Source organism: Carassius auratus, unplaced genomic scaffold (assembly GCF_003368295.1).
Source record: "Carassius auratus strain Wakin unplaced genomic scaffold, ASM336829v1 scaf_tig00215264, whole genome shotgun sequence".
Classification (NCBI taxonomy): domain Eukaryota; kingdom Metazoa; phylum Chordata; class Actinopteri; order Cypriniformes; family Cyprinidae; genus Carassius; species Carassius auratus.
This window is the reverse complement of record NW_020528013.1, coordinates 1-18,418: the sequence shown is the minus strand read 5'-3', so window position 1 is coordinate 18,418 and position 18,418 is coordinate 1. Positions and strand designations below refer to the sequence as shown.

General features: G+C 40.1%; 19 non-coding genes across 19 annotated transcripts; all 19 read right to left on the bottom strand.

Annotated features, from left to right (window-relative positions):
- Positions 1 to 72: 72 nt before the first annotated feature.
- trnal-caa (transfer RNA leucine (anticodon CAA)) lies at positions 73 to 183 on the bottom strand. Its single transcript has 2 exons — positions 146 to 183; positions 73 to 118 (listed from the first exon to the last, which is right to left on the bottom strand). It is a non-coding gene; the product is annotated as a tRNA-Leu (tRNA).
- Positions 184 to 2,717: 2,534 nt separating this feature from the next.
- On the bottom strand, positions 2,718 to 2,830 carry trnal-caa (transfer RNA leucine (anticodon CAA)). The gene is made up of 2 exons: positions 2,793 to 2,830; positions 2,718 to 2,763 (listed from the first exon to the last, which is right to left on the bottom strand). It is a non-coding gene; the product is annotated as a tRNA-Leu (tRNA).
- Positions 2,831 to 3,376: 546 nt separating this feature from the next.
- On the bottom strand, positions 3,377 to 3,488 carry trnal-caa (transfer RNA leucine (anticodon CAA)). Its single transcript has 2 exons — positions 3,451 to 3,488; positions 3,377 to 3,422 (listed from the first exon to the last, which is right to left on the bottom strand). It is a non-coding gene; the product is annotated as a tRNA-Leu (tRNA).
- A 546-nt stretch (positions 3,489 to 4,034) lies between these two features.
- On the bottom strand, positions 4,035 to 4,146 carry trnal-caa (transfer RNA leucine (anticodon CAA)). Its single transcript has 2 exons — positions 4,109 to 4,146; positions 4,035 to 4,080 (listed from the first exon to the last, which is right to left on the bottom strand). It is a non-coding gene; the product is annotated as a tRNA-Leu (tRNA).
- A 546-nt stretch (positions 4,147 to 4,692) lies between these two features.
- On the bottom strand, positions 4,693 to 4,804 carry trnal-caa (transfer RNA leucine (anticodon CAA)). The gene is made up of 2 exons: positions 4,767 to 4,804; positions 4,693 to 4,738 (listed from the first exon to the last, which is right to left on the bottom strand). It is a non-coding gene; the product is annotated as a tRNA-Leu (tRNA).
- A 668-nt stretch (positions 4,805 to 5,472) lies between these two features.
- Positions 5,473 to 5,584, bottom strand: trnal-caa (transfer RNA leucine (anticodon CAA)). The gene is made up of 2 exons: positions 5,547 to 5,584; positions 5,473 to 5,518 (listed from the first exon to the last, which is right to left on the bottom strand). It is a non-coding gene; the product is annotated as a tRNA-Leu (tRNA).
- Positions 5,585 to 6,130: 546 nt separating this feature from the next.
- Positions 6,131 to 6,242, bottom strand: trnal-caa (transfer RNA leucine (anticodon CAA)). The gene is made up of 2 exons: positions 6,205 to 6,242; positions 6,131 to 6,176 (listed from the first exon to the last, which is right to left on the bottom strand). It is a non-coding gene; the product is annotated as a tRNA-Leu (tRNA).
- A 546-nt stretch (positions 6,243 to 6,788) lies between these two features.
- On the bottom strand, positions 6,789 to 6,900 carry trnal-caa (transfer RNA leucine (anticodon CAA)). Its single transcript has 2 exons — positions 6,863 to 6,900; positions 6,789 to 6,834 (listed from the first exon to the last, which is right to left on the bottom strand). It is a non-coding gene; the product is annotated as a tRNA-Leu (tRNA).
- Positions 6,901 to 7,439: 539 nt separating this feature from the next.
- On the bottom strand, positions 7,440 to 7,551 carry trnal-caa (transfer RNA leucine (anticodon CAA)). The gene is made up of 2 exons: positions 7,514 to 7,551; positions 7,440 to 7,485 (listed from the first exon to the last, which is right to left on the bottom strand). It is a non-coding gene; the product is annotated as a tRNA-Leu (tRNA).
- Positions 7,552 to 8,099: 548 nt separating this feature from the next.
- Positions 8,100 to 8,211, bottom strand: trnal-caa (transfer RNA leucine (anticodon CAA)). Its single transcript has 2 exons — positions 8,174 to 8,211; positions 8,100 to 8,145 (listed from the first exon to the last, which is right to left on the bottom strand). It is a non-coding gene; the product is annotated as a tRNA-Leu (tRNA).
- A 546-nt stretch (positions 8,212 to 8,757) lies between these two features.
- On the bottom strand, positions 8,758 to 8,869 carry trnal-caa (transfer RNA leucine (anticodon CAA)). The gene is made up of 2 exons: positions 8,832 to 8,869; positions 8,758 to 8,803 (listed from the first exon to the last, which is right to left on the bottom strand). It is a non-coding gene; the product is annotated as a tRNA-Leu (tRNA).
- A 668-nt stretch (positions 8,870 to 9,537) lies between these two features.
- On the bottom strand, positions 9,538 to 9,649 carry trnal-caa (transfer RNA leucine (anticodon CAA)). The gene is made up of 2 exons: positions 9,612 to 9,649; positions 9,538 to 9,583 (listed from the first exon to the last, which is right to left on the bottom strand). It is a non-coding gene; the product is annotated as a tRNA-Leu (tRNA).
- Positions 9,650 to 10,195: 546 nt separating this feature from the next.
- Positions 10,196 to 10,307, bottom strand: trnal-caa (transfer RNA leucine (anticodon CAA)). The gene is made up of 2 exons: positions 10,270 to 10,307; positions 10,196 to 10,241 (listed from the first exon to the last, which is right to left on the bottom strand). It is a non-coding gene; the product is annotated as a tRNA-Leu (tRNA).
- Positions 10,308 to 10,853: 546 nt separating this feature from the next.
- On the bottom strand, positions 10,854 to 10,965 carry trnal-caa (transfer RNA leucine (anticodon CAA)). The gene is made up of 2 exons: positions 10,928 to 10,965; positions 10,854 to 10,899 (listed from the first exon to the last, which is right to left on the bottom strand). It is a non-coding gene; the product is annotated as a tRNA-Leu (tRNA).
- A 546-nt stretch (positions 10,966 to 11,511) lies between these two features.
- On the bottom strand, positions 11,512 to 11,623 carry trnal-caa (transfer RNA leucine (anticodon CAA)). Its single transcript has 2 exons — positions 11,586 to 11,623; positions 11,512 to 11,557 (listed from the first exon to the last, which is right to left on the bottom strand). It is a non-coding gene; the product is annotated as a tRNA-Leu (tRNA).
- A 546-nt stretch (positions 11,624 to 12,169) lies between these two features.
- Positions 12,170 to 12,281, bottom strand: trnal-caa (transfer RNA leucine (anticodon CAA)). The gene is made up of 2 exons: positions 12,244 to 12,281; positions 12,170 to 12,215 (listed from the first exon to the last, which is right to left on the bottom strand). It is a non-coding gene; the product is annotated as a tRNA-Leu (tRNA).
- Positions 12,282 to 12,827: 546 nt separating this feature from the next.
- trnal-caa (transfer RNA leucine (anticodon CAA)) lies at positions 12,828 to 12,939 on the bottom strand. Its single transcript has 2 exons — positions 12,902 to 12,939; positions 12,828 to 12,873 (listed from the first exon to the last, which is right to left on the bottom strand). It is a non-coding gene; the product is annotated as a tRNA-Leu (tRNA).
- A 1,204-nt stretch (positions 12,940 to 14,143) lies between these two features.
- Positions 14,144 to 14,255, bottom strand: trnal-caa (transfer RNA leucine (anticodon CAA)). Its single transcript has 2 exons — positions 14,218 to 14,255; positions 14,144 to 14,189 (listed from the first exon to the last, which is right to left on the bottom strand). It is a non-coding gene; the product is annotated as a tRNA-Leu (tRNA).
- A 1,001-nt stretch (positions 14,256 to 15,256) lies between these two features.
- On the bottom strand, positions 15,257 to 15,368 carry trnal-caa (transfer RNA leucine (anticodon CAA)). Its single transcript has 2 exons — positions 15,331 to 15,368; positions 15,257 to 15,302 (listed from the first exon to the last, which is right to left on the bottom strand). It is a non-coding gene; the product is annotated as a tRNA-Leu (tRNA).
- Between the last annotated feature and the right edge of the window lie 3,050 nt (positions 15,369 to 18,418).

Here is an 18,418-nt window from a genome sequence, read left to right as displayed (position 1 = left end):
AAGTAAGTGTCCAAACTGTAGAATTTACTCTCTAAACGTTGATTCCAAGTCAGCTGACTTCAAAAGATCCATTGTCAGAAGTGGGATTTGAACCCACGCCTCCATTTGGAGACCAGAAACCTCAGCAACTGAGAAGGGGATGTGTCTTGAGTCTGGCGCCTTAGACCACTCGGCCATTCTGACATATTCTGCAAGTAGTTGAGGTGCAATTCTATCAGTGAAGTTGTTCAGATGCATAATAAAGGATGTAAAATATATTATTTGTTGTCTCATAATTAATTCCATTTCTATTTCTAGTCTAGTCATTCCAAAAGAGCATTTGTCAGAAGTGTGAGTAGATCCCGCACCTCCATTGGGAATCAGAAAACTCAGCAACTGAGAGGGGTGAAAATTCTTGAGTTTGGCGCCTTGGAGCACTGTGCCTTTTTGACATATTCACCCAAATAACTGAAGTGCAATTCTCACAGTGAAGTTGGTCAGATGGAAAAATAAAGGATCCAAATATATATATTTTTGATTGTCTCATAATTAGTTACAATTATTTCTAGTCTGCTCACTACAAAAGAGTCTTTGTCAGAAGTCCGATTTGAACCCAAGGCTACATTTGGAGGCTGGAAAGGACAGTTTTATCACTAGAGCTGGTTAGAAGCGAAGCAAAGTGTCCAAACTGTAGAATTTACTCTCTAAACGTTGATTCAAGTCAGTTGACTTCAAAAGAACCATTGTCAGAAGTGGGATTTGAACCCACGCCTCCATTTGGGATTTGAACCCACGCCTCCATTTGGAGACCAAACCTCAGCAACTGAGAAAGGGGATGTGTCTTGAGTCTGGCGCCTAGACCACTCGGCCATTCTGACATATTCTGCAAGTAGTGAGGTGCAATTCTATCAGTGAAGTTGTTCAGATGGCATAATAAAGGATGTAAAATATATTATTTGTTGTCTCATAATTAATTCCATTTCTATTTCTAGTCTAGTCATTCCAAAAAGAGCATTTGTCAGAAGTGTGAGTAGATCCCGCACCTCCATTGGGGAATCAGAAAACTCAGCAACTGAGAGGGGTGAAATTCTTGAGTTTGGCGCCTTGGAGCACTGTGCCTTTTTGACATATTCACCCAAATAACTGAAGTGCAATTCTCACAGTGAAGTTGGTCAGATGGAAAAATAAAGGATCCAAATATATATATTTTGATTGTCTCATAATTAGTTACAATTGTATTTCTAGTCTGCTCACTAAAAAGAGTCTTTGTCAGAAGTCAGATTTGAACCAAGGCTACATTTGGAGGCTGGAAAGGACAGTTTTATCACTAGAGTGGTTAGAAGCGAAGGAAAGTGTCCAAACTGTAGAATTTACTCTCTAAACGTTGATTCAAGTCAGTTGACTTCAAAAGATCCAGTGTCAGAAGTGGGATTTGAACCACGCCTCCATTTGGAGACCAGAAACCTCAGCAACTGAGAAGGGGGATGTGTCTTGAGTCTGGCGCCTTAGACCACTCGGCCATTCTGACATATTCTACAAGTAATTGAGATGCCAATCTATCAGTGAAGTTGGTTTCAGATGGCATAATAAAGAATGTAAAATATATTAATTTGTTGTCTCATAATTAATTCCATTTCTATTTCTAGTCTAGTTCATCCAAAAGAGCATTTGTCAGAAGTGTGAGTAGATCCCGCACCTCCATTGGGGAATCAGAAAACTCAGCACTGAGAGGGGTGAAAATTCTTGAGTTTGGCGCCTTGGAGCACTGTGCCTTTTTGACATATTCAACCAAAATAACTGAAGTGGCAATTCTCACAGTGAAGTTGGTCAGATGGAAAAAATAAAGGATCCAATATATATATTTTTGATTGTCTCATAATTAGTTACAATTATATTTCTAGTCTGCTCACTACAAAAGAGTCTTTGTCAGAAGTCAGATTTGAACCCAAGGCTACCATTTGGAGGCTGGAAAGGACAGTTTTATCACTAGAGCTGGTTAGAAGCGAAGCAAAGTGTCCAAACTGTAGAATTAAATCTCTAAACATTGATTGCAAGTCAGTTGACTTCAAAAGAACCACTGTCAGAAGTGGGATTTGAACCCACGCCTCCATTTGGAGACCAGAAACCTCAGCAACTGAGAAGGGGGATGTGTCTTGAGTCTGGCGCCTTCAGACCACTCGGCGATTCTGACACATTCAGCAAGTAGTTGAGGTGCAATTCTATCAGTGAAGTTGTTCAGATGGCATAATAAAGGATGTAAAATATATTATTTGTTGTCTCATAATTAATTCCATTTCTATTTCTAGTCTAGTCATTCAAAAAGAGCATTTGTCAGAAGTGTGAGTAGATCCCGCACCTCCATTGGGGAATCAGAAAACTCAGCAAGTGAGAGGGGTGAAAATTCTTGAGTTTGGCGCCTTGGAGCACTGTGCCTTTTTGACATATTCACCCAATAACTGAAGTGCAATTCTCACAATGAAGTTGGTCAGATGGAAAAAATAAAGGATCCAAAATATATATATTTTTGATTGTCTCATAATTAGTTACAATTGTATTTCTAGTCTGCTCAACTACAAAAGAGTCTTTGTCAGAAGTCCGATTTGAATCCAAGGCTACATTTGGAGGCTGGAAAGGACAGTTTTATCACTAGAGCTGGTTAGAAGCAAAGGAAAGTGTCCAAACTGTAGAATTAAATCTCTAAACGTTGATTGCAAGTCAGTTGACTTCAAAAGATCCATTGTCAGAAGTGGGATTTGAACCCACGCCTCCATTTGGAGACCAGAAACCTCAGCAACTGAGAAGGGGGATGTGGTCTTGAGTCTGGCGCCTTAGACCACTCGGCCATTCTGACATATTCTGCAAGTAGTTGAGGTGCAATTCTATCAGTGAAGTTGTTCAGATGGCATAATAAAGGATGTAAAATATATTATTTGTTGTCTCATAATTAATTCCATTTCTATTTCTAGTCTAGTCATTCCAAAAGAGCATTTGTCAGAAGTGTGAGTAGATCCCGCACCTCCATTGGGGTATCAGAAAACTCAGCAACTGAGAGGGGTGAAAATTCTTGAGTTTGGCGCCTAGGAGCACTGTGCCTTTTTGACATATTCACCCAAATAACTGAAGTGCAATTCCCACAGTGAAGTTGGTCAGATGGAAAAAATAAAGGATCCCAATATATATATTTTTGATTGTCTCATAATTAGTTACAATTGTATTTCTAGTCTGCTCACTAAAAAAGAGTCTTTGTCAGAAGTCAGATTTGAACACAAGGCTACATTTGGAGGCTGGAAAGGACAGTTTCATCACTAGAGTTGGTTAGAGGCTAAGTAAAGTGTCCAAACTGTAGAATTTACTCTCTAAACGTTGATTCCAAGTCAGCTGACTTCAAAAGATCCAGTGTCAGAAGTGGGATTTGAACCCACGCCTCCATTTGGAGACCAGAAACCTCAGCAACTGAGAAGGGGGATGTGTCTTGAGTCTGGCGCCTTAGACCACTCGGCCATTCTGACATATTCTACAAGTAATTGAGATGCAATTCTATCAGTGAAGTTGTTCAGATGGCATAATAAAGAATGTAAAATATATTATTTGTTGTCTCATAATTAATTCCATTTCTATTTCTAGTCTAGTCATTCCAAAAGAGCATTTGTCAGAAGTGTGAGTAGATCCCGCACCTCCATTGGGGAATCAGAAAACTCAGCAACTGAGAGGGGTGAAAATTCTTGAGTTTGGCGCCTTGGAGCACTGTGCCTTTTTGACATATTCACCCAAATAACTGAAGTGCAATTCTCACAGTGAAGTTGGTCAGATGGAAAAAATAAAGGATCCAAATATATATATTTTTGATTGTCTCATAATTAGTTACAATTATATTTCTAGTCTGCTCACTACAAAAGAGTCTTTGTCAGAAGTCAGATTTGAACCCAAGGCTACATTTGGAGGCTGGAAAGGACAGTTTTATCACTAGAGCTGGTTAGAAGCGAAGCAAAGTGTCCAAACTGTAGAATTAAATCTCTAAACATTGATTGCAAGTCAGTTGACTTCAAAAGAACCACTGTCAGAAGTGGGATTTGAACCCACGCCTCCATTTGGAGACCAGAAACCTCAGCAACTGAGAAGGGGGATGTGTCTTGAGTCTGGCGCCTTAGACCACTCGGCGATTCTGACACATTCAGCAAGTAGTTGAGGTGCAATTCTATCAGTGAAGTTGTTCAGATGGCATAATAAAGGATGTAAAATATATTATTTGTTGTCTCATAATTAATTCCATTTCTATTTCTAGTCTAGTCATTCCAAAAGAGCATTTGTCAGAAGTGTGAGTAGATCCCGCACCTCCATTGGGGAATCAGAAAACTCAGCAAGTGAGAGGGGTGAAAATTCTTGAGTTTGGCGCCTTGGAGCACTGTGCCTTTTTGACATATTCACCCAAATAACTGAAGTGCAATTCTCACAGTGAAGTTGGTCAGATGGAAAAAATAAAGGATCCAAATATATATATTTTTGATTGTCTCATAATTAGTTACAATTGTATTTCTAGTCTGCTCACTACAAAAGAGTCTTTGTCAGAAGTCCGATTTGAATCCAAGGCTACATTTGGAGGCTGGAAAGGACAGTTTTATCACTAGAGCTGGTTAGAAGCAAAGGAAAGTGTCCAAACTGTAGAATTAAATCTCTAAACGTTGATTGCAAGTCAGTTGACTTCAAAAGAACCATTGTCAGAAGTGGGATTTGAACCCACGCCTCCATTTGGAGACCAGAAACCTCAGCAACTGAGAAGGGGGATGTGTCTTGAGTCTGGCGCCTTAGACCACTCGGCCATTCTGACATATTCCGCAAATAGTTGAGGTGAAATTCTATCAGTGAAGTTCTTCAGATGTCATAATAAAGGATGTAAAATATATTATTTGTTTTCTCATAATTAATTCCATTTCTATTTCTAGTCTAGTCATATTCCGCAAATAGTTGAGGTGAAATTCTATCAGTGAAGTTCTTCAGATGTCATAATAAAGGATGTAAAATATATTATTTGTTGTCTCATAATTAATTCCATTTCTATTTCTAGTCTAGTCATTCCAAAAGAGCATTTGTCAGAAGTGTGAGTAGATCCCGCACCTCCATTGGGGAATCAGAAAACTCAGCAACTGAGAAGGGTGAAAATTCTTGAGTTTGGCGCCTTGGAGCACTGTGCCTTTTTGACATATTCACCCAAATAACTGAAGTGCAATTCTCACAGTGAAGTTGGTCAGATGGAAAAAATAAAGGATCCAAATATATATATTTTTGATTGTCTCATAATTAGTTACAATTATATTTCTAGTCTGCTCACTACAAAAGAGTCTTTGTCAGAAGTCCGATTTGAACCCAAGGCTACATTTGGAGGCTGGAAAGGACAGTTTTATCACTAGAGCTGGTTAGAAGCGATGCAAAGTGTCCAAACTGTAGAATTTACTCTCTAAACGTTGATTCCAAGTCAGTTGACTTCAAAAGATCCATTGTCAGAAGTGGGATTTGAACCCACGCCTCCATTTGGAGACCAGAAACCTCAGCAACTGAGAAGGGGGATGTGTCTTGAGTCTGGCGCCTTAGACCACTCGGCCATTCTGACATATTCTGCAAGTAGTTGAGGTGCAATTCTATCAGTGAAGTTGTTCAGATGGCATAATAAAGGATGTAAAATATATTATTTGTTGTCTCATAATTAATTCCATTTCTATTTCTAGTCTAGTCATTCCAAAAGAGCATTTGTCAGAAGTGTGAGTAGATCCCGCACCTCCATTGGGGTATCAGAAAACTCAGCAACTGAGAGGGGTGAAAATTCTTGAGTTTGGCGCCTTGGAGCACTGTGCCTTTTTGACATATTCACCCAAATAACTGAAGTGCAATTCCCACAGTGAAGTTGGTCAGATGGAAAAAATAAAGGATCCAAATATATATATTTTTGATTGTCTCATAATTAGTTACAATTGTATTTCTAGTCTGCTCACTAAAAAAGAGTCTTTGTCAGAAGTCAGATTTGAACCCAAGGCTAAATTTGGAGGCTGGAAAGGACAGTTTCATCACTAGAGTTGGTTAGAGGCTAAGTAAAGTGTCCAAACTGTAGAATTTACTCTCTAAACGTTGATTCCAAGTCAGCTGACTTCAAAAGATCCATTGTCAGAAGTGGGATTTGAACCCACGCCTCCATTTGGAGACCAGAAACCTCAGCAACTGAGAAGGGGGATGTGTTTTGAGTCTGGCGCCTTAGACCACTCGGCCATTCTGACATATTCTGCAAGTAGTTGAGGTGCAATTCTATCAGTGAAGTTGTTCAGATGGCATAATAAAGGATGTAAAATATATTATTTGTTGTCTCATAATTAATTCCATTTCTATTTCTAGTCTAGTCATTCCAAAAGAGCATTTGTCAGAAGTGTGAGTAGATCCCGCACCTCCATTGGGGTATCAGAAAACTCAGCAACTGAGAGGGGTGAAAATTCTTGAGTTTGGCGCCTTGGAGCACTGCGCCTTTTTGACATATTCACCCAAATAACTGAAGTGCAATTCCCACAGTGAAGTTGGTCAGATGGAAAAAATAAAGGATCCAAATATATATATTTTTGATTGTCTCATAATTAGTTACAATTGTATTTCTAGTCTGCTCACTAAAAAAGAGTCTTTGTCAGAAGTCAGATTTGAACCCAAGGCTACATTTGGAGGCTGGAAAGGACAGTTTCATCACTAGAGTTGGTTAGAGGCTAAGTAAAGTGTCCAAACTGTAGAATTTACTCTCTAAACGTTGATTCCAAGTCAGCTGACTTCAAAAGATCCATTGTCAGAAGTGGGATTTGAACCCACGCCTCCATTTGGAGACCAGAAACCTCAGCAACTGAGAAGGGGGATGTGTCTTGAGTCTGGCGCCTTAGACCACTCGGCCATTCTGACATATTCTGCAAGTAGTTGAGGTGCAATTCTATCAGTGAAGTTGTTCAGATGGCATAATAAAGGATGTAAAATATATTATTTGTTGTCTCATAATTAATTCCATTTCTATTTCTAGTCTAGTCATTCCAAAAGAGCATTTGTCAGAAGTGTGAGTAGATCCCGCACCTCCATTGGGGTATCAGAAAACTCAGCAACTGAGAGGGGTGAAAATTCTTGAGTTTGGCGCCTAGGAGCACTGTGCCTTTTTGACATATTCACCCAAATAACTGAAGTGCAATTCCCACAGTGAAGTTGGTCAGATGGAAAAAATAAAGGATCCCAATATATATATTTTTGATTGTCTCATAATTAGTTACAATTGTATTTCTAGTCTGCTCACTAAAAAAGAGTCTTTGTCAGATTTGAACACAAGGCTACATTTGGAGGCTGGAAAGGACAGTTTCATCACTAGAGTTGGTTAGAGGCTAAGTAAAGTGTCCAAACTGTAGAATTTACTCTCTAAACGTTGATTCCAAGTCAGCTGACTTCAAAAGATCCATTGTCAGAAGTGGGATTTGAACCCACGCCTCCATTTGGAGACCAGAAACCTCAGCAACTGAGAAGGGGGATGTGTCTTGAGTCTGGCGCCTTAGACCACTCGGCCATTCTGACATATTCTACAAGTAATTGAGATGCAATTCTATCAGTGAAGTTGTTCAGACGGCATAATAAAGGATGTAAAATATATTATTTGTTGTCTCATAATTAATTCCATTTCTATTTCTAGTCTAGTCATTCCAAAAGAGCATTTGTCAGAAGTGTGAGTAGATCCCGCACCTCCATTGGGGAATCAGAAAACTCAGCAACTGAGAGGGGTGAAAATTCTTGAGTTTGGCGCCTTGGAGCACTGTGCCTTTTTGACATATTCACCCAAATAACTGAAGTGCAATTCTCACAGTGAAGTTGGTCAGATGGAAAAAATAAAGGATCCAAATATATATATATTTTTGATTGTCTCATAATTAGTTACAATTATATTTCTAGTCTGCTCACTACAAAAGAGTCTTTGTCAGAAGTCAGATTTGAACCCAAGGCTACATTTGGAGGCTGGAAAGGACAGTTTTATCACTAGAGCTGGTTAGAAGCGAAGCAAAGTGTCCAAACTGTAGAATTAAATCTCTAAACATTGATTGCAAGTCAGTTGACTTCAAAAGAACCACTGTCAGAAGTGGGATTTGAACCCACGCCTCCATTTGGAGACCAGAAACCTCAGCAACTGAGAAGGGGGATGTGTCTTGAGTCTGGCGCCTTAGACCACTCGGCGATTCTGACACATTCAGCAAGTAGTTGAGGTGCAATTCTATCAGTGAAGTTGTTCAGATGGCATAATAAAGGATGTAAAATATATTATTTGTTGTCTCATAATTAATTCCATTTCTATTTCTAGTCTAGTCATTCCAAAAGAGCATTTGTCAGAAGTGTGAGTAGATCCCGCACCTCCATTGGGGAATCAGAAAACTCAGCAAGTGAGAGGGGTGAAAATTCTTGAGTTTGGCGCCTTGGAGCACTGTGCCTTTTTGACATATTCACCCAAATAACTGAAGTGCAATTCTCACAGTGAAGTTGGTCAGATGGAAAAAATAAAGGATCCAAATATATATATTTTTGATTGTCTCATAATTAGTTACAATTGTATTTCTAGTCTGCTCACTACAAAAGAGTCTTTGTGAGAAGTCCGATTTGAATCCAAGGCTACATTTGGAGGCTGGAAAGGACAGTTTTATCACTAGAGCTGGTTAGAAGCAAAGGAAAGTGTCCAAACTGTAGAATTAAATCTCTAAACGTTGATTGCAAGTCAGTTGACTTCAAAAGAACCATTGTCAGAAGTGGGATTTGAACCCACGCCTCCATTTGGAGACCAGAAACCTCAGCAACTGAGAAGGGGGATGTGTCTTGAGTCTGGCGCCTTAGACCACTCGGCCATTCTGACATATTCCACAAATAGTTGAGGTGAAATTGTATCAGTGAAGTTCTTCAGATGTCATAATAAAGGATGTAAAATATATTATTTGTTTTCTCATAATTAATTCCATTTCTATTTCTAGTCTAGTCATATTCCGCAAATAGTTGAGGTGAAATTCTATCAGTGAAGTTCTTCAGATGTCATAATAAAGGATGTAAAATATATTATTTGTTGTCTCATAATTAATTCCATTTCTATTTCTAGTCTAGTCATTCCAAAAGAGCATTTGTCAGAAGTGTGAGTAGATCCCGCACCTCCATTGGGGTATCAGAAAACTCAGCAACTGAGAGGGGTGAAAATTCTTGAGTTTGGCGCCTAGGAGCACTGTGCCTTTTTGACATATTCACCCAAATAACTGAAGTGCAATTCCCACAGTGAAGTTGGTCAGATGGAAAAAATAAAGGATCCCAATATATATATTTTTGATTGTCTCATAATTAGTTACAATTGTATTTCTAGTCTGCTCACTAAAAAAGAGTCTTTGTCAGAAGTCAGATTTGAACACAAGGCTACATTTGGAGGCTGGAAAGGACAGTTTCATCACTAGAGTTGGTTAGAGGCTAAGTAAAGTGTCCAAACTGTAGAATTTACTCTCTAAACGTTGATTCCAAGTCAGCTGACTTCAAAAGATCCATTGTCAGAAGTGGGATTTGAACCCACGCCTCCATTTGGAGACCAGAAACCTCAGCAACTGAGAAGGGGGATGTGTCTTGAGTCTGGCGCCTTAGACCACTCGGCCATTCTGACATATTCTACAAGTAATTGAGATGCAATTCTATCAGTGAAGTTGTTCAGATGGCATAATAAAGGATGTAAAATATATTATTTGTTGTCTCATAATTAATTCCATTTCTATTTCTAGTCTAGTCATTCCAAAAGAGCATTTGTCAGAAGTGTGAGTAGATCCCGCACCTCCATTGGGGAATCAGAAAACTCAGCAACTGAGAGGGGTGAAAATTCTTGAGTTTGGCGCCTTGGAGCACTGTGCCTTTTTGACATATTCACCCAAATAACTGAAGTGCAATTCTCACAGTGAAGTTGGTCAGATGGAAAAAATAAAGGATCCAAATATATATATTTTTGATTGTCTCATAATTAGTTACAATTATATTTCTAGTCTGCTCACTACAAAAGAGTCTTTGTCAGAAGTCAGATTTGAACCCAAGGCTACATTTGGAGGCTGGAAAGGACAGTTTTATCACTAGAGCTGGTTAGAAGCGAAGCAAAGTGTCCAAACTGTAGAATTAAATCTCTAAACATTGATTGCAAGTCAGTTGACTTCAAAAGAACCACTGTCAGAAGTGGGATTTGAACCCACGCCTCCATTTGGAGACCAGAAACCTCAGCAACTGAGAAGGGGGATGTGTCTTGAGTCTGGCGCCTTAGACCACTCGGCGATTCTGACACATTCAGCAAGTAGTTGAGGTGCAATTCTATCAGTGAAGTTGTTCAGATGGCATAATAAAGGATGTAAAATATATTATTTGTTGTCTCATAATTAATTCCATTTCTATTTCTAGTCTAGTCATTCCAAAAAAGCATTTGTCAGAAGTGTGAGTAGATCCCGCACCTCCATTGGGGAATCAGAAAACTCAGCAAGTGAGAGGGGTGAAAATTCTTGAGTTTGGCGCCTTGGAGCACTGTGCCTTTTTGACATATTCACCCAAATAACTGAAGTGCAATTCTCACAGTGAAGTTGGTCAGATGGAAAAAATAAAGGATCCAAATATATATATTTTTGATTGTCTCATAATTAGTTACAATTGTATTTCTAGTCTGCTCACTACAAAAGAGTCTTTGTCAGAAGTCCGATTTGAACCCAAGGCTACATTTGGAGGCTGGAAAGGACAGTTTTATCACTAGAGCTGGTTAGAAGCGAAGCAAAGTGTCCAAACTGTAGAATTAAATCTCTAAACATTGATTGCAAGTCAGTTGACTTCAAAAGAACCACTGTCAGAAGTGGGATTTGAACCCACCCCTCCATTTGGAGACCAGAAACCTCAGCAACTGAGAAGGGGGATGTGTCTTGAGTCTGGCGCCTTAGACCACTCGGCCATTCTGACACATTCAGCAAGTAGTTGAGGTGCAATTCTATCAGTGAAGTTGTTCAGATGGCATAATAAAGGATGTAAAATATATTATTTGTTGTCTCATAATTAATTCCATTTCTATTTCTAGTCTAGTCATTCCAAAAGAGCATTTGTCAGAAGTGTGAGTAGATCCCGCACCTCCATTGGGGAATCAGAAAACTCAGCAAGTGAGAGGGGTGAAAATTCTTGAGTTTGGCGCCTTGGAGCACTGTGCCTTTTTGACATATTCACCCAAATAACTGAAGTGCAATTCTCACAGTGAAGTTGGTCAGATGGAAAAAATAAAGGATCCAAATATATATATTTTTGATTGTCTCATAATTAGTTACAATTGTATTTCTAGTCTGCTCACTACAAAAGAGTCTTTGTCAGAAGTCCGATTTGAATCCAAGGCTACATTTGGAGGCTGGAAAGGACAGTTTCATCACTAGAGTTGGTTAGAGGCTAAGTAAAGTGTCCAAACTGTAGAATTTACTCTCTAAACGTTGATTCCAAGTCAGCTGACTTCAAAAGATCCATTGTCAGAAGTGGGATTTGAACCCACGCCTCCATTTGGAGACCAGAAACCTCAGCAACTGAGAAGGGGGATGTGTCTTGAGTCTGGCGCCTTAGACCACTCAGCCATTCTGACATATTCTACAAGTAATTGAGATGCAATTCTATCAGTGAAGTTGTTCAGATGGCATAATAAAGGATGTAAAATATATTATTTGTTGTCTCATAATTAATTCCATTTCTATTTCTAGTCTAGTCATTCCAAAAGAGCATTTGTCAGAAGTGTGAGTAGATCCCGCACCTCCATTGGGGAATCAGAAAACTCAGCAACTGAGAGGGGTGAAAATTCTTGAGTTTGGCGCCTTGGAGCACTGTGCCTTTTTGACATATTCACCCAAATAACTGAAGTGCAATTCTCACAGTGAAGTTGGTCAGATGGAAAAAATAAAGGATCCAAATATATATATTTTTGATTGTCTCATAATTAGTTACAATTATATTTCTAGTCTGCTCACTACAAAAGAGTCTTTGTCAGAAGTCCGATTTGAACCCAAGGCTACATTTGGAGGCTGGAAAGGACAGTTTTATCACTAGAGCTGGTTAGAAGCGAAGCAAAGTGTCCAAACTGTAGAATTTACTCTCTAAACGTTGATTCCAAGTCAGTTGACTTCAAAAGATCCATTGTCAGAAGTGGGATTTGAACCCACGCCTCCATTTGGAGACCAGAAACCTCAGCAACTGAGAAGGGGGATGTGTCTTGAGTCTGGCGCCTTAGACCACTCGGCCATTCTGACATATTCTACAAGTAATTGAGATGCAATTCTATCAGTGAAGTTGTTCAGATGGCATAATAAAGGATGTAAAATATATTATTTGTTGTCTCATAATTAATTCCATTTCTATTTCTAGTCTAGTCATTCCAAAAGAGCATTTGTCAGAAGTGTGAGTAGATCCCGCACCTCCATTGGGGAATCAGAAAACTCAGCAACTGAGAGGGGTGAAAATTCTTGAGTTTGGCGCCTTGGAGCACTGTGCCTTTTTGACATATTCACCCAAATAACTGAAGTGCAATTCTCACAGTGAAGTTGGTCAGATGGAAAAAATAAAGGATCCAAATATATATATTTTTGATTGTCTCATAATTAGTTACAATTATATTTCTAGTCTGCTCACTACAAAAGAGTCTTTGTCAGAAGTCAGATTTGAACCCAAGGCTACATTTGGAGGCTGGAAAGGACAGTTTTATCACTAGAGCTGGTTAGAAGCGAAGCAAAGTGTCCAAACTGTAGAATTAAATCTCTAAACATTGATTGCAAGTCAGTTGACTTCAAAAGAACCACTGTCAGAAGTGGGATTTGAACCCACGCCTCCATTTGGAGACCAGAAACCTCAGCAACTGAGAAGGGGGATGTGTCTTGAGTCTGGCGCCTTAGACCACTCGGCGATTCTGACACATTCAGCAAGTAGTTGAGGTGCAATTCTATCAGTGAAGTTGTTCAGATGGCATAATAAAGGATGTAAAATATATTATTTGTTGTCTCATAATTAATTCCATTTCTATTTCTAGTCTAGTCATTCCAAAAGAGCATTTGTCAGAAGTGTGAGTAGATCCCGCACCTCCATTGGGGAATCAGAAAACTCAGCAAGTGAGAGGGGTGAAAATTCTTGAGTTTGGCGCCTTGGAGCACTGTGCCTTTTTGACATATTCACCCAAATAACTGAAGTGCAATTCTCACAGTGAAGTTGGTCAGATGGAAAAAATAAAGGATCCAAATATATATATTTTTGATTGTCTCATAATTAGTTACAATTGTATTTCTAGTCTGCTCACTACAAAAGAGTCTTTGTCAGAAGTCCGATTTGAACCCAAGGCTACATTTGGAGGCTGGAAAGGACAGTTTTATCACTAGAGCTGGTTAGAAGCGAAGCAAAGTGTCCAAACTGTAGAATTAAATCTCTAAACATTGATTGCAAGTCAGTTGACTTCAAAAGAACCACTGTCAGAAGTGGGATTTGAACCCACCCCTCCATTTGGAGACCAGAAACCTCAGCAACTGAGAAGGGGGATGTGTCTTGAGTCCGGCGCCTTAGACCACTCGGCCATTCTGACACATTCAGCAAGTAGTTGAGGTGCAATTCTATCAGTGAAGTTGTTCAGATGGCATAATAAAGGATGTAAAATATATTATTTGTTGTCTCATAATTAATTCCATTTCTATTTCTAGTCTAGTCATTCCAAAAGAGCATTTGTCAGAAGTGTGAGTAGATCCCGCACCTCCATTGGGGAATCAGAAAACTCAGCAACTGAGAGGGGTGAAAATTCTTGAGTTTGGCGCCTTGGAGCACTGTGCCTTTTTGACATATTCACCCAAATAACTGAAGTGCAATTCTCACAGTGAAGTTGGTCAGATGGAAAAAATAAAGGATCCAAATATATATATTTTTGATTGTCTCATAATTAGTTACAATTATATTTCTAGTCTGCTCACTACAAAAGAGTCTTTGTCAGAAGTCAGATTTGAACCCAAGGCTACATTTGGAGGCTGGAAAGGACAGTTTTATCACTAGAGCTGGTTAGAAGCGAAGCAAAGTGTCCAAACTGTAGAATTAAATCTCTAAACATTGATTGCAAGTCAGTTGACTTCAAAAGAACCACTGTCAGAAGTGGGATTTGAACCCACGCCTCCATTTGGAGACCAGAAACCTCAGCAACTGAGAAGGGGGATGTGTCTTGAGTCTGGCGCCTTAGACCACTCGGCCATTCTGACATATCCCGCAAATAGTTGAGGTGAAATTCTATCAGTGAAGTTCTTCAGATGTCATAATAAAGGATGTAAAATATATTATTTGTTGTCTCATAATTAATTCCATTTCTATTTCTAGTCTAGTCATTCCAAAAGAGCATTTGTCAGAAGTGTGAGTAGATCCCGCACCTCCATTGGGGAATCAGAAAACTCAGCAACTGAGAGGGGTGAAAATTCTTGAGTTTGGCGCCTTGGAGCACTGTGCCTTTTTGACATATTCACTCAAATAGCTGAAGTGCAATTCTCACAGTGAAGTTGGTCAGATGGAAAAAATAAAGGATCCAAATATATATATTTTTGATTGTCTCATAATTAGTTACAATTATACCCATGCCTCCAATTGGAGACCAGAAACCTCAGCAACTGAGAAGGTGGATGTGTCTTGAGTCTGGCACCTTAGACCACTCGGCCATTCTGACATATTTTACAAGTAATTGAGATGCAATTCTATCAGTGAAGTTGTTCAGATGGCATAATAAAGGATGTAAAATATATTATTTGTTGTCTCATAATTAATTCCATTTCTATTTCTAGTCTAGTCATTCCAAAAGAGCATTTGTCAGAAGTGTGAGTAGATCCCGCACCTCCATTGGGGAATCAGAAAACTCAGCAACTGAGAGGGGTGAAAATTCTTGAGTTTGGCGCCTTGGAGCACTGTGCCTTTTTGACATATTCACCCAAATAACTGAAGTGCAATTCTCACAGTGAAGTTGGTCAAATGGAAAAAATAAAGGATCCAAATATATATATTTTTGATTGTCTCATAATTAGTTACAATTATATTTCTAGTCCGCTCACTACAAAAGAGTCTTTGTCAGAAGTCAGATTTGAACCCAAGGCTACATTTGGAGGCTGGAAAGGACAGTTTTATCACTAGAGCTGGTTAGAAGCTAAGCAAAGTGTCCAAACTGTAGAATTTACTCTCTAAACATTGATTGCAAGTCAGTTGACTTCAAAAGAACCACTGTCAGAAGTGGGATTTGAACCCACGCCTCCATTTGGAGACCAGAAACCTCAGCAACTGAGAAGGGGGATGTGTCTTGAGTCTGGCGCCTTAGACCACTCGGCCATTCTGACGCATTCAGCAAGTAGTTGGGGTGCAATTCTATCAGTGAAGTTGTTCAGATGGCATAATAAAGGATGTAAAATATATTATTTGTTGTCTCATAATTAATTCCATTTCTATTTCTAGTCTAGTCATTCCAAAAGAGCATTTGTCAGAAGTGTGAGTAGATCCCGCACCTCCATTGGGGAATCAGAAAACTCAGCAACTGAGAGGGGTGAAAATTCTTGAGTTTGGCGCCTTGGAGCACTGTGCCTTTTTGACATATTCACCCAAATAACTGAAGTGCAATTCTCACAGTGAAGTTGGTCAGATGGAAAAAATAAAGGATCCAAATATATATATTTTTGATTGTCTCATAATTAGTTACAATTGTATTTCTAGTCTGCTCACTACAAAAGAGTCTTTGTCAGAAGTCCGATTTGAATCCAAGGCTACATTTGGAGGCTGGAAAGGACAGTTTTATCACTAGAGCTGGTTAGAAGCAAAGCAAAGTGTCCAAACTGTAGAATTAAATCTCTAAACGTTGATTCCAAGTCATTTGATTTCAAAAGAACCATTGTCAGAAGTGGGATTTGAACCCACCTTTTGGAGACCAGAAACTTCCAGCAACTGAGAAAGGGGGATGTGTCTTGAGACTGGCCCTTAGACCACTCGGCCATTCTGAAATATTCCATGAGCAATTGAGGTGCAATTACACATCCCACACCTCCATTGGGAAAGCAGAAAACTCATGGAGATGGAATGGTACATCTAGCGCTGCAGAGTTTCCTTCCATTAGTGAAAAGACTGTCATGTTCTTATCAGAATGGACAAACACGCGCGGTGGTGGAGTACATCCAATCGCCAGGGAGGTTTGCGTTCGCGACTCCTGCAGGGATTAGAGAGACAGCTGCCTGGTTTATGGACTGACAGGGTCTTCTGTCGATCCGAGCAGTGCACATAGTGGGCAGTTTGAATTGCGCCGCAGACCATGCTGTCCAGGGACGGCATTGTACATGGAGAATGGAGGGCTAGTGGCATTATTATGACCTTCCTACAGGAACGTCTGGATGCTGGCAGTTCTCCATCTACAGCGAAAGTCTACATGGCTGCTATTGCCGTTTTTCGTCACTTGCTAGACAGTCATTCAGTGGGGAGGCACCCCTTGATAACGAGCTTTCTCCGGGGAGCTAAGCGGCTTAATCCACCCACCTTCGTCAAATGCCGGTCTGGGACCTGTCGTTAGTGCTTAGTGCGTTGTCTGACCCACCTTTTGAACCAGCCGAGTTTAGCGACCTTAAAGTGCTCTCATTTAAGACAGGGCTACTGCTCGCTAGCTTGTGGGAAATGAGTGGGAACAGCGCTGTTGTCAGTGAACAGCGCGTGTATGCAGTTTGGACCGGACGATTGCATGGTCAGACATTTACCCAAACCTGGCTATTCGCCTAAAGTGCTCTTAACGCCGTTCAGAGCTCAGATAGTTAAAATTCAAGCAATTTCCCCCAAGGAGTACAGTAATTCAGTGTCTCAGAAGTGCGTTTTGTGCCCCGTGCAGGCCTGTGTGTGCCCTGTGCACTTATGTGAACAGAACTAGCCAGTTTCAAACTTCAGAGCAGCTTTTCGTCTGCTACACGGGTGCCAAGAAGGGCAGTGCGCTGTCGGAGCAGAGGCTATCACACTGGATAGTGGAGGCTCTGCGACTGGCTTATGCTTCCCGTGGAACCTCCTGCCCAATCGGGGTGCACGCCCACTCCACAAGGAGTTTGGTGTTGTCATAGGCTTGGGCGAAAGGCATGTTTATTCAGGACATTTGTTTCTCAATGGAGGTTCAGGTCCTGAATAACGGAGCTAAAGAGTTCCCTGAGAGGAGGGAATGAGACATTACGTAACCTGCAGTGTGGAAAGCCTTCCAGCCTCATAGCTCTCGTTCAGTCGAAGATTCTGAGGTTTTTGGCGCCCGTCGTCACCTATATTGAGGGCTGTCAGCCAATCAGGTGAGGGCGGGGCACAATTGGCTTATTGAGTTATTCAATCAGACTTCATAATTTCAAGGTAATGGATTTCCCCATACCTAATGTCTCGCCCCCTCCTCTTAGGGAACTAAGGTAACATGAGTAACAGGAGATGTTCTCAGTCACAACATATGACACGATGATTATTGCTGTGGCGGGTTTGCAATAATCTATGATGTGTCCCTGTTTGCGTACATGGAGGTCATGTGACAAGAACCAAACCAATCAGCTTCATCCTTTCCCGCAAAAACGTTGAAAGTACAGCCAGGATGAAGGAACAGCTGATCATAGCTGTATATGGATAGCCATTTTTAAATAAATTAAATAGCAGATCTGCTGCAAGCGATTTTTAATGCTGCAAATCAATTTATCCAATTTATCCGAAATTTCCGCGTCTTCATGGAGAGAGCGGGTCATGGTTGCTTAGCAACGACAGATGCCTCAGGAGTGCAAGTGACCAAAGGTTTTTGGAAAAATCAGAAAGCGGCGTGCCTAGCGTTTTACATGCGTTTTTAGGTGGGATATGTGAATGGCCCCTTAACGTACCTCTGTATGTCCCTAAACACTCTTCTGCTGCAGCATCTCTAAACAGCGCTGTTATTACATCTCTAGTGAGAAATGTGATGTGTAGCCTTTCAGATGCTACACTATATAGTCTAAATTATAAAATTGTCAGGGCAGCGCTGACAACACCTTTTTGTGTAAACTGCGTGACCGTTATTACTGTTTTACTATTCAAAGTGATATGGAACTCTAATGCGGTCAAGAGAGCTGCCTGGAACTACGTTCGCCATGCTTTTCCCAGAAAATAATTGTGCACCTCAGAATTAATCAGCCAATCAGATTCAAGCATTAAACAGCCCTGTAGTATATGAGTGAATAATAAACTCAATCCCTCTTACTATGCATTCTACTGCAAAGATCACACAAAAGAGTCATGCACATAGAATTGCTTTCCAAAACTTCACTTGCTTCCACTTCCTCAGGGTTTACATTATTTATTTATTTATCAGATTTTCTCTTGGAAACCCAATGTTAACCACTTTTCAATTAACCTGGTGATTTCTTAA